Source organism: Mesocricetus auratus, unplaced genomic scaffold, assembly GCF_017639785.1.
Source record: "Mesocricetus auratus isolate SY011 unplaced genomic scaffold, BCM_Maur_2.0 Super-Scaffold_100021, whole genome shotgun sequence".
NCBI lineage: Eukaryota > Metazoa > Chordata > Mammalia > Rodentia > Cricetidae > Mesocricetus > Mesocricetus auratus.
Genome location: NW_024429202.1, coordinates 14,028,044 through 14,041,151, shown reverse-complemented (window position 1 = coordinate 14,041,151; position 13,108 = coordinate 14,028,044).

Sequence of the window (13,108 nt, the reverse complement as noted above, 5' to 3'; positions counted from 1 at the left end):
TAATTATCAGTGATCGCTCATTCTTGTTTGTTTTGGAATGGTTGCTGTTGTTGGAATTGTATGTGGATTTCCACCAGTTTTTTTTGCCTGTTGGTAAAGTGGGATTATCTATTGCCTATGTTTTCCTGGTTGTAATTAACTTCCTTGGGTTGGGGTTTTCCTTCCAGAACTTTCCGTACAGATGGGTTAGTGGATATGTATTGTTTAAATCTGTTTTTTCATGAAATATCTTGTTTTCTGCATCTGTAGTGATTGAGAACTCTTCTGGGTATAGTAGTCTGGGCTGGCATCCATGGTCTCTTACTGGTCGTAGAATATCTACCCAGAACCTTCTGGCTTTCAGGTTTCCATGAAGAAGTCAGGTGTGATTCTGATAGGTTTACCTTTATATGTTACTTGATCTTTTCCTTAGCTGTCTTAATATTCTTTCTTTATTCTGTATGTTTGGGGTCTTGGTTATTATGTGTTGAGGGGACATTATTTTTGTGGTCCACTCTATTTCGTGTTCTGTAAGTTTCTTGCACCTTCATTGGCATGTCTTTCTTTAGGTTGGGAAAGGTTTTGTCTATTATTTTCTTGAATATGTTTTATGCCCCTTGGGGTGGGTTTCTTCCTCTTCTCCTAATATTCTTAAGTTTGGTCTTTTCATGGTGTCCCATTTTTCCTGAATATTTTGTGTTAGGGATTTGTTGAACTTAAAATTTTGTTTGGTCAATGAATCTATTTCTCCTAGTGTATCTTCAACGCCTGAGACTCTTCTATATCTTATATTCTGTTGGTTATGCTTGCATCTGTAGTACCTTACAATTTGCCCAGCTTTTCTCTTTCCAGCATTCCTGTTTTTATCATTTCTGTTTCAGATTTCAGTCCTTGCACTGTTTGAATTCTTTCTTGCAAATTTGCTTTGTCTTTTCCTCCACTACTTGCATTTTTTGAATTGTTTTTTCTTCCATCTCTTCAAGGGATTTTCTCATATCCTCTTTGAGGGCCTCTATCAGTTTCATGAAGTTGTATTTATTGTCATTCTCTTCTGCTTCATTTGCATTGGGATGTTCAGTTCTTGTTGGTGTAGGGTCATATTGGTTTTTCTGTTGCTGTGTGTGTTTTTATATTGTCTCCTTGCCATTCCTTCTTTAAGTGGTTGTAGTAGCAGCTTCTTCCTCTCCCAGTGGGTACTGGACCAGGGTTCCCTTCTGGTGGGTATAGTCAATCCAATGCTCTGGTAGCTCTCCTCTGCCTGGTCTTGTGGTTCGAGAAATGGACTAGGATGCTGGAGTGCTTTGTATCCCACATTGATGAATGTAAGCCCCGGTGGTAGATCCCAGGCACAGGAGAGCTGCCTGAATACAGGCCCTGGTTGATTTAGTCTCATGGACAAAGCAGGAGTCTAGGATGCTGGGATGTGTTGGCTCCCAGCTGCTGGGATGGGAGCGCAGTGGTAGACTCCAAGTACAGGCAGCCCAGGAATGGGCTGGGTTTACCTAGTCCCGTGGGTGGAGCAGGAGACTAGCCCAAAGAAATTTTTATATAGCCCTTGCTCATCCTTCTGTGACTTAACAATTCGCCAGTTTATTGGTAGAGTGCTGCCTCATTGTCTAGCCCAACTTTAATATCAAGTTTCCCTCTGTGTTTCTATTCTTAAATTTCTAAGCCAATAGTTTAAAGAGTGTTTCAATTTCTTGATAAAAAAGTCTAACTTCTGTTCTGTAGTTCTGGAGAGTAGAAGCCTGATCCTGGATCTGCTCTTTGTGAGTGGGAGACCATGACTTGTTTCACATTTCTCTTTCCTCTTTTGGGTAACTATCTCATCTTAGAGCTGTTTCTAATGTTGACAAGTGGAAAGTCGTGTATTTTGTGAATCAGATATTTTCATCTCTGAAACAGGCCAATTCTTTTAATTTCGCCATTTAATTCTTATCCAAGATTACTCCTTTTTGAAACAGCAAGTCCAGATTCCAGTTGATTTCAATTTGGAAGATATTTTAACAGTGGATTGTATTTCTTTATCACAGTCATATTTGAGTAACATAAGATTTAAAATTCTCTTTAGATCTTTTATTTTTTATAAATGTGTGCATCTGTATGTATGTACATACAAAGCACAAAGTAGGCATGCCTAGTGCCTGTGGAAGTCAGAAGAAGGCGTTGGATTCCTGGGAATTGTAGTTACAGATGATTTTAACATATCAAATGGGGGCTGGGCATCAAACCTAAGTCCTTTGTGAGAGCAAAAAAATGCTATTCACTGCTGATTCATCTCTCCAATCCACTAATCTAAAGTTTGTTTTGTTTTTTATTTCATTGAGACAGGGTTTATCTCTGTAGCCCTATAAGTCCTGGATCTTTCCTTGGATCCACCAAGAGAGATTCACTTATTCCTGATCCCTGAGTGCTTGCTGGAATTGAAGGTGTACACCACCACTTCCAGTCAGTAAAACAAGATTGTATAGAGATCATTTGAAAAGATATTGTCCCATTGGCTCATTCGTTACTTTGGAATATATGTTCATAATAGAAAGTAGTAGATTAAACCACAGGGATTAAATTCTAGAGTTAAATACAGTGGGGTTCAGTCATAGTCTTATTGATTAATTGATTATTGATTGAACTTCCCTCTGCCTTTGTACCACTTCTCTTATCTTATAAGTTCCGTTAAAAAGATTTTTTTCTGTGTAAATTTAGTCATCTAAACTATTTCATATTGTGCCTGGAAAAGTAAGTCTTCAAAGAATTGGGAGTGATCATAAAAATTAACAAAATATGTATTTTAGCTTCCATGAGAACAGAACCTAGTATTAGACAATTAATTACTGCTCAAGGCATTACTATAAATCAGAATCGTCAAGGCCATGGGCCAAATCCTATCCGCCTGCATTTTATAAAATAAAGATTTGTTGGAGCACAGCCACACATTCGTTTGCATGTTACATATGGCTGCTATTGCACTACAACAACACAGTTGAGTAGTTGCAACAGAGACCACATGACCTGGAAAGCCTAAAATATTTGCTATATGGCACTTTATAGAAACAGGTTGCCAAGCCTTATTATAAATCATAATAAAAGTTGGAAAAAGTACTATGTAAAAGTTCAAAGGTCTGGCACTGTACAGAAACAGGTTGCAGTCCCTATTATAAATAATAAGGGATGGAAAAATTACTGTGTAGTAGTTCAATGACGGTAGATAATTTCTTACTGGGAGATCTTGGAGATGTGGGATGGAGGTGCATGAGTCCTATTATGTAACTCTAGGAGATAAGACATATCCCTGGCAGAGTGTACTTTGCCAAAGCTATCTCCCAGAATATAAATTAGAGTCAAGAAGAAAGCCTTAGTAAATAATACAGGAAGTCATGTTTTATCATGAAAATTAATATTGGTTTAGCAGGAAGCAGTTCCAAGTACTGGAGTCTGTGACTGACTGTCCTGTAATGCCCAAAAAGACGCTATGTGGTGCTGGGGAATGCATAACACTGTGGCCTAGATAGAATATTGTCATGATTTTTTATTGCATTTGTTTAAAATGAGTTTGAAATACCATAATAAAATTAAATATACTTTTTTGTTGGTTTTTTTTTGAGACAGGGTTTCTCTGTATAACAACACGGGCTGTCCTGGAACTTGCTTTCTAGACCAGGCTATCCTTGAAATCACAGAGATCCTCTTGCCTCTGCCTCACAAGTGCTGGGATTAAAGGAGTGTGCCACCACCCAGCAAATCTGCAATGTTTTCAAGGGACCTCCCACTTTCTTTTCTTAGAGTTTCAGTGTGGCTGGATTTATGTTGAGGTCCTTTATCCATTTGGACTTGAGTTTTATGCATGGCAATAGACATCGATCTATGTGCCGTCTTCTACATGCCAGGATGCAGTTGTGCCAGCACCATTTGTTGAAGATGCTCTCTTTTTTTTCCAATGCATAATTTTAGCTTCTTTGTCAAAAATCAAGTGTTCGTAGGTGTGTGGGTTAGTATCAGGGTTTTAAATTTGATTCCATTGGTCTACCTGCCTGTTTTTGTTCTAATACCAAGCTGTTTTTAGGACTATAGCTCTATAATAGAGCTTAAAGTCAGGGATGGCGATGCCTCCAGAAGTTCCTTTATTACACAGGGTTGTTTTGGCTATTTTGGGTCTTTTGTTTTTTCATATAAACTTGAATATTGTACTTTCAAGGTCTATGAAAAATTGTGCCAGTATTTTTATGGGGATTGCATTGAATCTGTAGATTGCTTTTGACAAGATTGCCACTTTTACTATAGTAATCCTAGCAATTCAAGATTACAGGAGGCTGCTTCCTAAACATAACACCAGTAGCACAAACACTGAGAAAGGCAATTAATAATTGGGACCTCCTGAAACTGAGAAGCTTCTGTAAGGTAAAGGACATAGTCAGAAGACAAAAAGGCAGCCCACAAAATGGGAAAAGATATTCACTATCCCCACATCTGACAGAGGCCTGGTCTCCAAAATTTACAAAAATCTCAAGAAGCAAGTCTCCAAAACACCAAGGAATCCAATTAAAAAGTGGGCTACAGAACTAAATAGAGAATTATCAATAGAGGCGTTTAAAATGGATGACAGACAAATGAGAAAGTGCTCAACATCCCTAGCCATCAGGAAAATGCAAATAAAAACAACTCTGAGATACCATCTTACTCCTGTCAGAATAGCTAAAATCAAAAACACCAATTTATGTTGGAGAGGATGTGGAGAAAGGGGAACACTCCTCCACTGCTGGTGGGAGTGCTAACTTATACTTTGGAAATCAGTATGGAGATTCCTCAGAAAAATGGGAATCAGTCTACCACAAGATCGAGCAATTCCACTCGTAGGCATATACACAAAAGATGTACATTCACACAACAAGGATGTCTGTTCCACTATGTTTATAGCAGCATTATTTGCAATAGCCAGAACCTGGAAGCAACCTAGATGCCCCTCAACTGAAGAGTGGATAGAGAAAATGTGGTACATTTACACAATGGAGTACTACTCAGCAGAAACAAACAATTGAATCTTGAAATTTACTGGCAAATGGATGGTACTAGAAGAAACCATCTTGAGTGATGTAACCCAGTCACAAAATGACAAGCATGATATGTTCTCACTCATATATGGATTTTAGACATGGATTAGGGGAGTGAAAGCCTACAATCCCCAGCCAGAAAGTCCGGGAAACAGGGAGGACACTAAGTGAGATATGCATGATACCACAGATAAGGAGAATGAAGCAAGATCTCATGAGCAGATAGGGAGCATGGGGGGGTAGGGGGAGGGGATAGAGAACTGGGTAAAAGAGAGGAGGAGAAGACGAGAGGAGAGGAAGATATGGGGGAGCAGTAAGTTTGAGTCGGGGGAAGAATGGAGGACAGTAGGATGAGAGATACTATAATATAGGGTGTCATTTTAGGTTTTAGGAGAGAGCTAACACTAATGGGATTTCCAGAGATCTACAAGGATGACACCAACTGGCAAATTAAGCAATAGTGAAGTGACTGCCTTAATTGCCCCTCCCTGATAATGAGATTGATGACGATTTTATATGCCATCCTAGAACCTTCATCCAGTAATTGATGGAAGCAGAGGCAGATACTCACAACCAAACTCCTGGAATCCAGTGACAGAGAGCAAGCAGTGATGAGCCTAAGGGTCAAGACTGTGCTGGTGAAACCCACAGAGACAGTGGACCTGACAAGGGGGAGCTCTTGGACCCCAGACTGATGGCTGAGAGGCCAGCATAGGACTGATCCAGACTGCCCTGATTGTGGTGTCAGTGAGGATGCCTCAGGAATCTCTGAGGTCTTGGGTAGTAGATCAGTGTTTTCCATGGTATACGAATGAACTGTGGGAGTCCATTCCATATAGAGGGAACCTCTGTCAGCCTGGACACATGAGGGAAGGCCTAGGCCCTGCCACAGATGAAGTGACAAACTCTGGAAATCCCCCATGGAGAGCTTCATCCTCCCTGTGGAATGATGTGGGGACTGGGTGGGGGGATTGGGGTAGCTGTTAGAGGGGCAAGGGAGGAGGAGTGGGAGAGGGAGCTGCGATCATCATGTAGAGCAACCATGTCTCTAAGTTAAATAAAAAATATCGATAAAAGCAAACAAACAAAAAGATAATTTCTTTGGTCAAGAAAAGGTAGTCAGAGGACAGGCTGATGAGCCTGGAGTGAGGGAATAAGTAAGCTAGAAGAGTGATGCAGGATAAGTTATCAAATTTGGTCTAAAAGTAACAATAACTTCATCCAGCCTGTGGCCTTCAAAAGTAAAGACTTCCTTGCATGATCTTTTTTTGTCTATATGGCATAGTTCTAGGAACTAAATGTATACTAAATAAAATTTACAGGTTGGCCAATTGAAAACCCTCTAGAATATGCACAGAACCTAATGTCCAATCTCCTAACCCCACATTTTCATTTATCTATCATCTTCTATATCTAAGTTTTACTCATTCAGTTTGACTACTCCACAAGTTTACACTTCAGAGACATCTAATCTTCTGTGTATATCATTACAATATTTAGTTTGGAATAATACAACAAAACATTATCAACTACATAATTATACATGGCAGAAAGGTTGTTTCTTGTCCTATAGATTTGAGAGTTCAGTTTCAATACTCCTGCAGATTCAGTGTTTGGCAAGGGGTCGATTCCTGTCTTGTAGTGGCATACTCTCTCTTTGTCATTGCTGCCACACAGTAGAAGCAAGGAGGGAATCTAAGATGTTAATTTCATTCCTAAGAGCTCTGCCCTCATGATTCAGTGGCTCCCACAGGTCACACCTTCTAGTGCTATCCCACTTATGATTAGGTTTTAACGTATAAAGTAATTGTAGTCTTGTTTAAAAATAAAAGAGAAAGAAAGAAAACTTCTGTGTTGGCACCATAATATATTTCAATGGCTAAGGGTTTCAATATGGTAAAACAAGAAAAGATTAATTTGGTTAAGGTCAAGCTCAAAGAACATAATTCCACCAGCTTCATTCAGAAACACATGACACAAAATTAGGAATATTGTAAAAGTTAATACTTGCTAAAGCCCAAGTTAAGATTTTTATCACCACATTTAAGCCTGAAAGCTTCCTTATATAAAGTTACATACTTGTCCCCATTCACTGAGTGATTTATATTTTCAATAGTTTTCATCGGCTTCAAGATCTTATCCATAGTTAGCAAAGAACTGTCCCATTGAGTTAGATCTCCAGCTGCATTAAGTGATAATAGTAGGATGATTTGTGCCAAGCTCCATTCAGTCCCCAATAATTGAGAACTGATTTTTTTAAGTTTCATAGGATAGAGTTGGTGAGGGAGGACATGGACAGAAATCATTTAAATGTGTGAAATTTATGGTTCAAAGCATAAAAAATTTAAAATCTTAAAGAATGAAGACTGGTTCAAAACTATGAAACTATTTCTCCTGCTCTAGGCCTTTCTCAGTTGCCTGTGGTTTCTTATGTAGGTTTGAGGCCACATGGTATTTCCCATATCTACTTTGGCACGTCTATTTTTTTAAATTTATTCTTGTCTTTTATATTACATCCTGACTACAGTTTACCCTCCCTACTCACCTCCCAAACTCCCCTTACCTCCTCTGTTCCTCAGATCCACTCTTCCTCTGTTTGCCTTCAGAAAAGTGCAGGCCTCCCAGAAATATCAACAGAACATGGCATATCAAGTTGCCATAAGACTAGGCACATCCCCTCATACTAAGGCTGAGCTAGGCAACCCAGTAGGCAGAAAGGGGTCTCAAAATCAGGCAAAAGAGTTAGAGACAGCCCCCACTCTCTATGTTAGGTATTCCACAAGAAGATACAATACCATAATATATATGCAGAAGACCAAAGTTGGACACATAAAACCTCCCTGATTGAGAGTCCCTATTAGACTCATCTGGTTCTACAGACCATTTTACTATGGTCCTTGACCTCTTCTGTAATCCATTCTCCCTCTCTTCCACAGACTTTCCTATGCTCCTTTAATGTTTGCCTGTGGGTCTCTGCGGAAACCTCTCTGATGACAATTATGCTATCCTCTGGTCTAAAAGTATAGCACATAGCATAGTATCATTAGGAATCATTTCATTGATGACAACTCCTCTTCATCCTCATTCTCTTCATCCTCCTTGTCATCCTCTACTCATTACATGCATGCTTTGTGCCCAAACAGGTGACAAGCCTGCATGTGAGTGTTGGATTTCAAACTCGATCCTTTGCAACAACAAATGCTTTTAGCCACAGAGTCATCTCTCTAGGACTCTAGATTCTAGGGGAGAAAAAAATCTCTTTTGTAAAAGTCATGGAATAATTTGATTAATCAGATGCATATATTCTTTCTGTTGTTTCTGTAGCAGATTGGTAAAACAAAGACTATCATATCAAAGTTGGATAAAGCAAAGCCAACAGAAGGAAAACCAGAACTCCAAGAGAAGAACAGAAGTCAGAGACCGACTCATTTACACACTCAGGTGCCCCATGAAAATTCTAAACTGAAATCTATAATGTATATGCAGAGGACCTGGAGCAGGCCTTTGTCAGCCCCACTCTCACTGCTTCAGTCTCTGTGAGTTCATATGACCTTTGCTCAATTGATTTAGAGGACCTCTCTAAATTATTCTCCTGGTGTCCTCTGTCCCCTCTGGCTCTTACACTCTTTCTGCCTCCTCATCTTCTGTGGGCTTCCCTGAGTTCTGAAGGGTGAGATTTAATGGAGACATTTCATTTATAACTTTATCTTACAAGCACTCCCTTGTTCTCCACATAATGTCTGGCTCTGGGTTTCCATATCTTTTCCCAAATGCTGTAGGAGGAAGCCTCTCTTATGATGGCTGAATAAGTCACTGACGTAGGAATATAGCAGAACATCATTAGGAGTCATTCTATTGATGTTTTTTAGATCAGTAGTATTTGGGTTTACCTTAGGTCTCTTGTTCTTCATCACTCAAGCAGTGGTGGGTATGGGTTCCATTTCATGGAGTTGGTCTAAAGGTAAATCAAACATTGGTTGGTTACTGCCACAAGGTTTGTGCCACCACTGCCCTACTGTATTTTGCAGGCAGGACAGATTGTAGATCAAAGGTTTCTGAAAGATATCTGAACAAATAAATATGGGTTTGCCCTAACTAGCACAACAATAAATGGCAAAGAAAAAGTCAAGCTTGATGAGCTAATATTTTGACTGTGTTACCCATTTCTGTACAGGAGAATGGGCAGCTTAAGGATTGTTACACAATGGGAAAAGAGTATTGCTCTCCTAGCTATTATTAATTTATTGTGTATCTTCAGTGAGGAACAGGTTCTTTTGCCTGGCATTTCCTTATGACCCAATGAGCAAATCATCTCTTGAGCCATTTTCCCTTAAGTAATGTTAGGTGGGCCTAATTTTGTCAGGAACTCACACATCTAAGCATAGACACTCTGGTTTTAAAATGGCAGTAGCCATGTCATGCCCAGACAGAGTATTAAAACATAAGTCCATAATACGACACAAATGTAGCCATTTTCAATACATTAACAATATCTACTTTTACCTACTAGTTATTTTTAAATATCTTCAGCATTGATGTTAAAATAAAGAAAATACTTTTCTTCTAAGTGCTCTCTTTTTACAAAATAATGACACAGTTGGAGAAAACATCTGAACTACTTAGTCACATAGAAATCTTGATTCTCCCTATAGAAACAAATGACCCACCATGAGATAAAAATGTTAGCTTGTCAACTACTGAGATTATTCTGGGAATACCCCTGAGATCATGAGGTTAAGTTCCTGTGTGTGATTTTTAAGTATGGATATGAGATATGAGTAAATGTAGACTAAAACATCATAAGCACTAGTAGAATTGGAGAACATAACATGCTTTGACCTATTGTTCTGGCTGTGCCTCTATAACCATTTTGTCTACAAAATCAAAGAGGCTGTAATGGTAAAGAAAGAGCTGCAAGGTGGTCCCAGGGTATCTCTATCATGGATGATCTGAATCCAAAGCTATGTCTTGGTTGTTCAAGGAATCACACACCTATTAATTGACAACATTTGACTACAAATTAGTCTATAGATATATTTGAGAAGGGGGAAATAAAGAGCTAGGAAGAGGAGTTGTGGAGGCTATTAAAAATCTTCATAGGATACCAGTTGATGGGCTACATCTTCATTTAGAAAGCGAAGTATAATCTAGAAGGAACTGAAATATCAAATCCCCCAAGAAATCTACTGCTTGGAGGTATAGTGTTGTCCTCCCATACTTATATTCTGAGCGAGTCCCATGATGCCAATTAACTCATCATACACAGAGCGCTTATTAATATGACATTCTGGAAAATCAATAAGAACAACAGCTCCAGTGCTCTATTGCCCAGAAGAAGATTATTGACAGTATTGAAGTACAGCTAGGGAATGAGATAACTATGGGTTCAATAAGTAACAAGTGAATAAGAAGATTGTAGAAAAATAAAGTTCAGCTCACACAAGGTCTTGGAAGATTAGTTGCAAGAAGGTTATAAGAAAGGAAGAATAAAAACAAAAGGAGGAGAAAGAGAAGGAAGAAGGAAAGAAAGAATGAGACCAGGGCAAGTTTAAAAATATTTACATTGATTTTAGGCCTTATAATGATATTAACATCAGTGACATTTCTTGCATATCCATAGTGGCTAGTTAGTATGTATCAAAGCACAGTGTCATTTTATTTCTTAGTACTGTTTGGGATATACACCATGGTGTCATGTGCCAACTTCAAATGGCAATATATTTTCTGTATATGGATTAAGTTAAGGACTAGACCAAATATTTCTATATTGACTGTCTCTTAAACTTACTTTTTAAGATACCTGACATCAAAGTTGAAAACAAGTAGGAAATAGTTAGAGTCCCTCATGGAAGATGGAAAGGGGCTCAGCTTACAACTCAAGCCTTCACAAAGGAAGGCAGAGTCAATAGATACAGACTCCTTCCACAATCTTGACTTTTTGTGAGCTGTTTGCAGGAATGTGACCAAGAACATTTTACACATATATCACCTCCTATCTACTTAAATAGAATTGATATTTCCAAATATAACTGAAAATACTCTTAAGGAGGTGTTATTCACAAAATTCCTAACTATATAGATATGTTGTCCCACTTTTAGAAAGAATGGAAGTTCTTAAAATCTGATTTTTAAAGGTTCCAGTAAACTGCTCTTATGCTTAATGGCTGGAGAGAAAGAGGCAGGGATAAGATAGAAACCTCAGTGATCACAAAACGTGGAAAGAGAAGCAGACCTCACAGATCCATCCTCTACAAGCAGCAGAATCTCTCAGCATTGCTGGAGAAGACGCACAAGGTTTTGGCTGGGTATTGCATATTCAGGCCTGGAAAACTAGGAAACTCAGTAAAATGAGAAGCTTTATGTTATTGTAAACCCAATTAAAATATTTCCTTAGTAAATGTAACTAGGTATCCTAACTCTTACAAAATATTCTGTAGGCTAATTTTCATACCACCCTCCAATGCATTTGCCTTCTGCCTGTAGGGCACTGTTGGTAAATCCCAAGGCTCAATGGATGGAAAAAACTGAGATTAGCTTACTATTGTCTGTTAAACAATCATTCATCACATATGACCTACCAAATACCATGCTTCCCTTGAAGAAATTGATGTGTTTTTTGTTTTTGTTTTTGAGACAGGGTTTCTCTGTAGCTTTGGAGCATGTCCTGGAACTTGCTCTGTAGATCAGGCTGGCTTCAAACTGACAGAGATCCTCTTGTATCTGCCTCCCGAGTGACAGAATTAAAGACTTGCGCCACCACCGCCTGCCTTGTTTTGTGTGTGTGTGTGTGTGTGTAGTATTTTATTGATTATTTAGGAATTTCACAACATGTGTCCTGATTATGCTCATTTCTCAGTCTTTCTTGGTCCACCCCATACACTTGTTACCTCTATTTAAAGGGGGAAGAAAAGAAAAGAAAAACAGACAAAATACAAATCCAACTTACGTTGCTCACTGGAACATGGTCAAACTCCTGGTGGCAGCAGAACTTAGGAAGCAGAAGCAGGAGGATATCTCTTAGTCTGAGGCCAGTCTGGCTTGCATGGGTAGTTCAAGAATAGCTAAGCACACACACACACACACACACACACACACACACACACATATGAAACTGTCTCAAAAAACCCTAAAACAGGACAAAAAAGGAAAAGGAAGGAAGGGAAAAAAGGAGGGAGGGAAGGAGGGAGGGAGGGAGGGAGGAAGGAAGGAAGGGAGGGAGAAAGGAAGAAAAAGAAAAGCTTGGTCCTTCCCCAGTCACCCTCATCCCCTCCTCCAGCCATCAGTTGTGGAGAGTTATACTTCAGCATCCTCACCACAAATTTTTTAAGAGTTCTCTTCCTTGACTTTGTGTCTAGATGGTTACTTTCGGGGGAGTGGGGTGGGAGTAAGGGTAGGGGCTATTACAGAAGCCTTTGATGTCACTTGTTCTCAACTGTGAGTCTGAAGTCATCTATGCCACTGCAAAAGTAGCTTCCTTGCCCCTTACAATCAGTGGGGGATCATGGACACCCACACGGTCCCTAGCATCAGCATGGTCTCTGGTGGCAGTACAGACCATGGCCTTCTGCCACAGCACAGGCCAGGGACACCATCATAACCCTCAGTAGCAGCACAGGCCAACATGTTTCTTTAATTTATCTTCAGTGTGTACCTTTTCATATTTATGGGGCAGGAGATGGCCAGGGGTTGTTCTAGGAGGATAGAAATCAGCATATTTATTATCTTTACTGTTGGATGTAGGATGGTTGGTTCCTCCCTCAATAGAGGCTATGACATGAGACCAATGATCAGTGAATATCAGCGTGTGCTTCCTAACACAGATAATGGGAATCTACAGTGTAACAAGCAACAGTACTGATTAAGGACTGCATTTTATTAAGTATGGAACAAATAAGCCCTTGATAGTATTTTAATTAAGAAATTCCAAGTAATAGTCTTATTCAGTTGTACATAACCACAACCATGACCATCAGGGCAATACAGAACTAAGGCTCTATCTTGGTATCTAATTGGACTTAAGATCCACTTAAAAGGAGTGAATTAATGCTGGGTAACATAGCCAACTGTAGTCACAATAATAGACC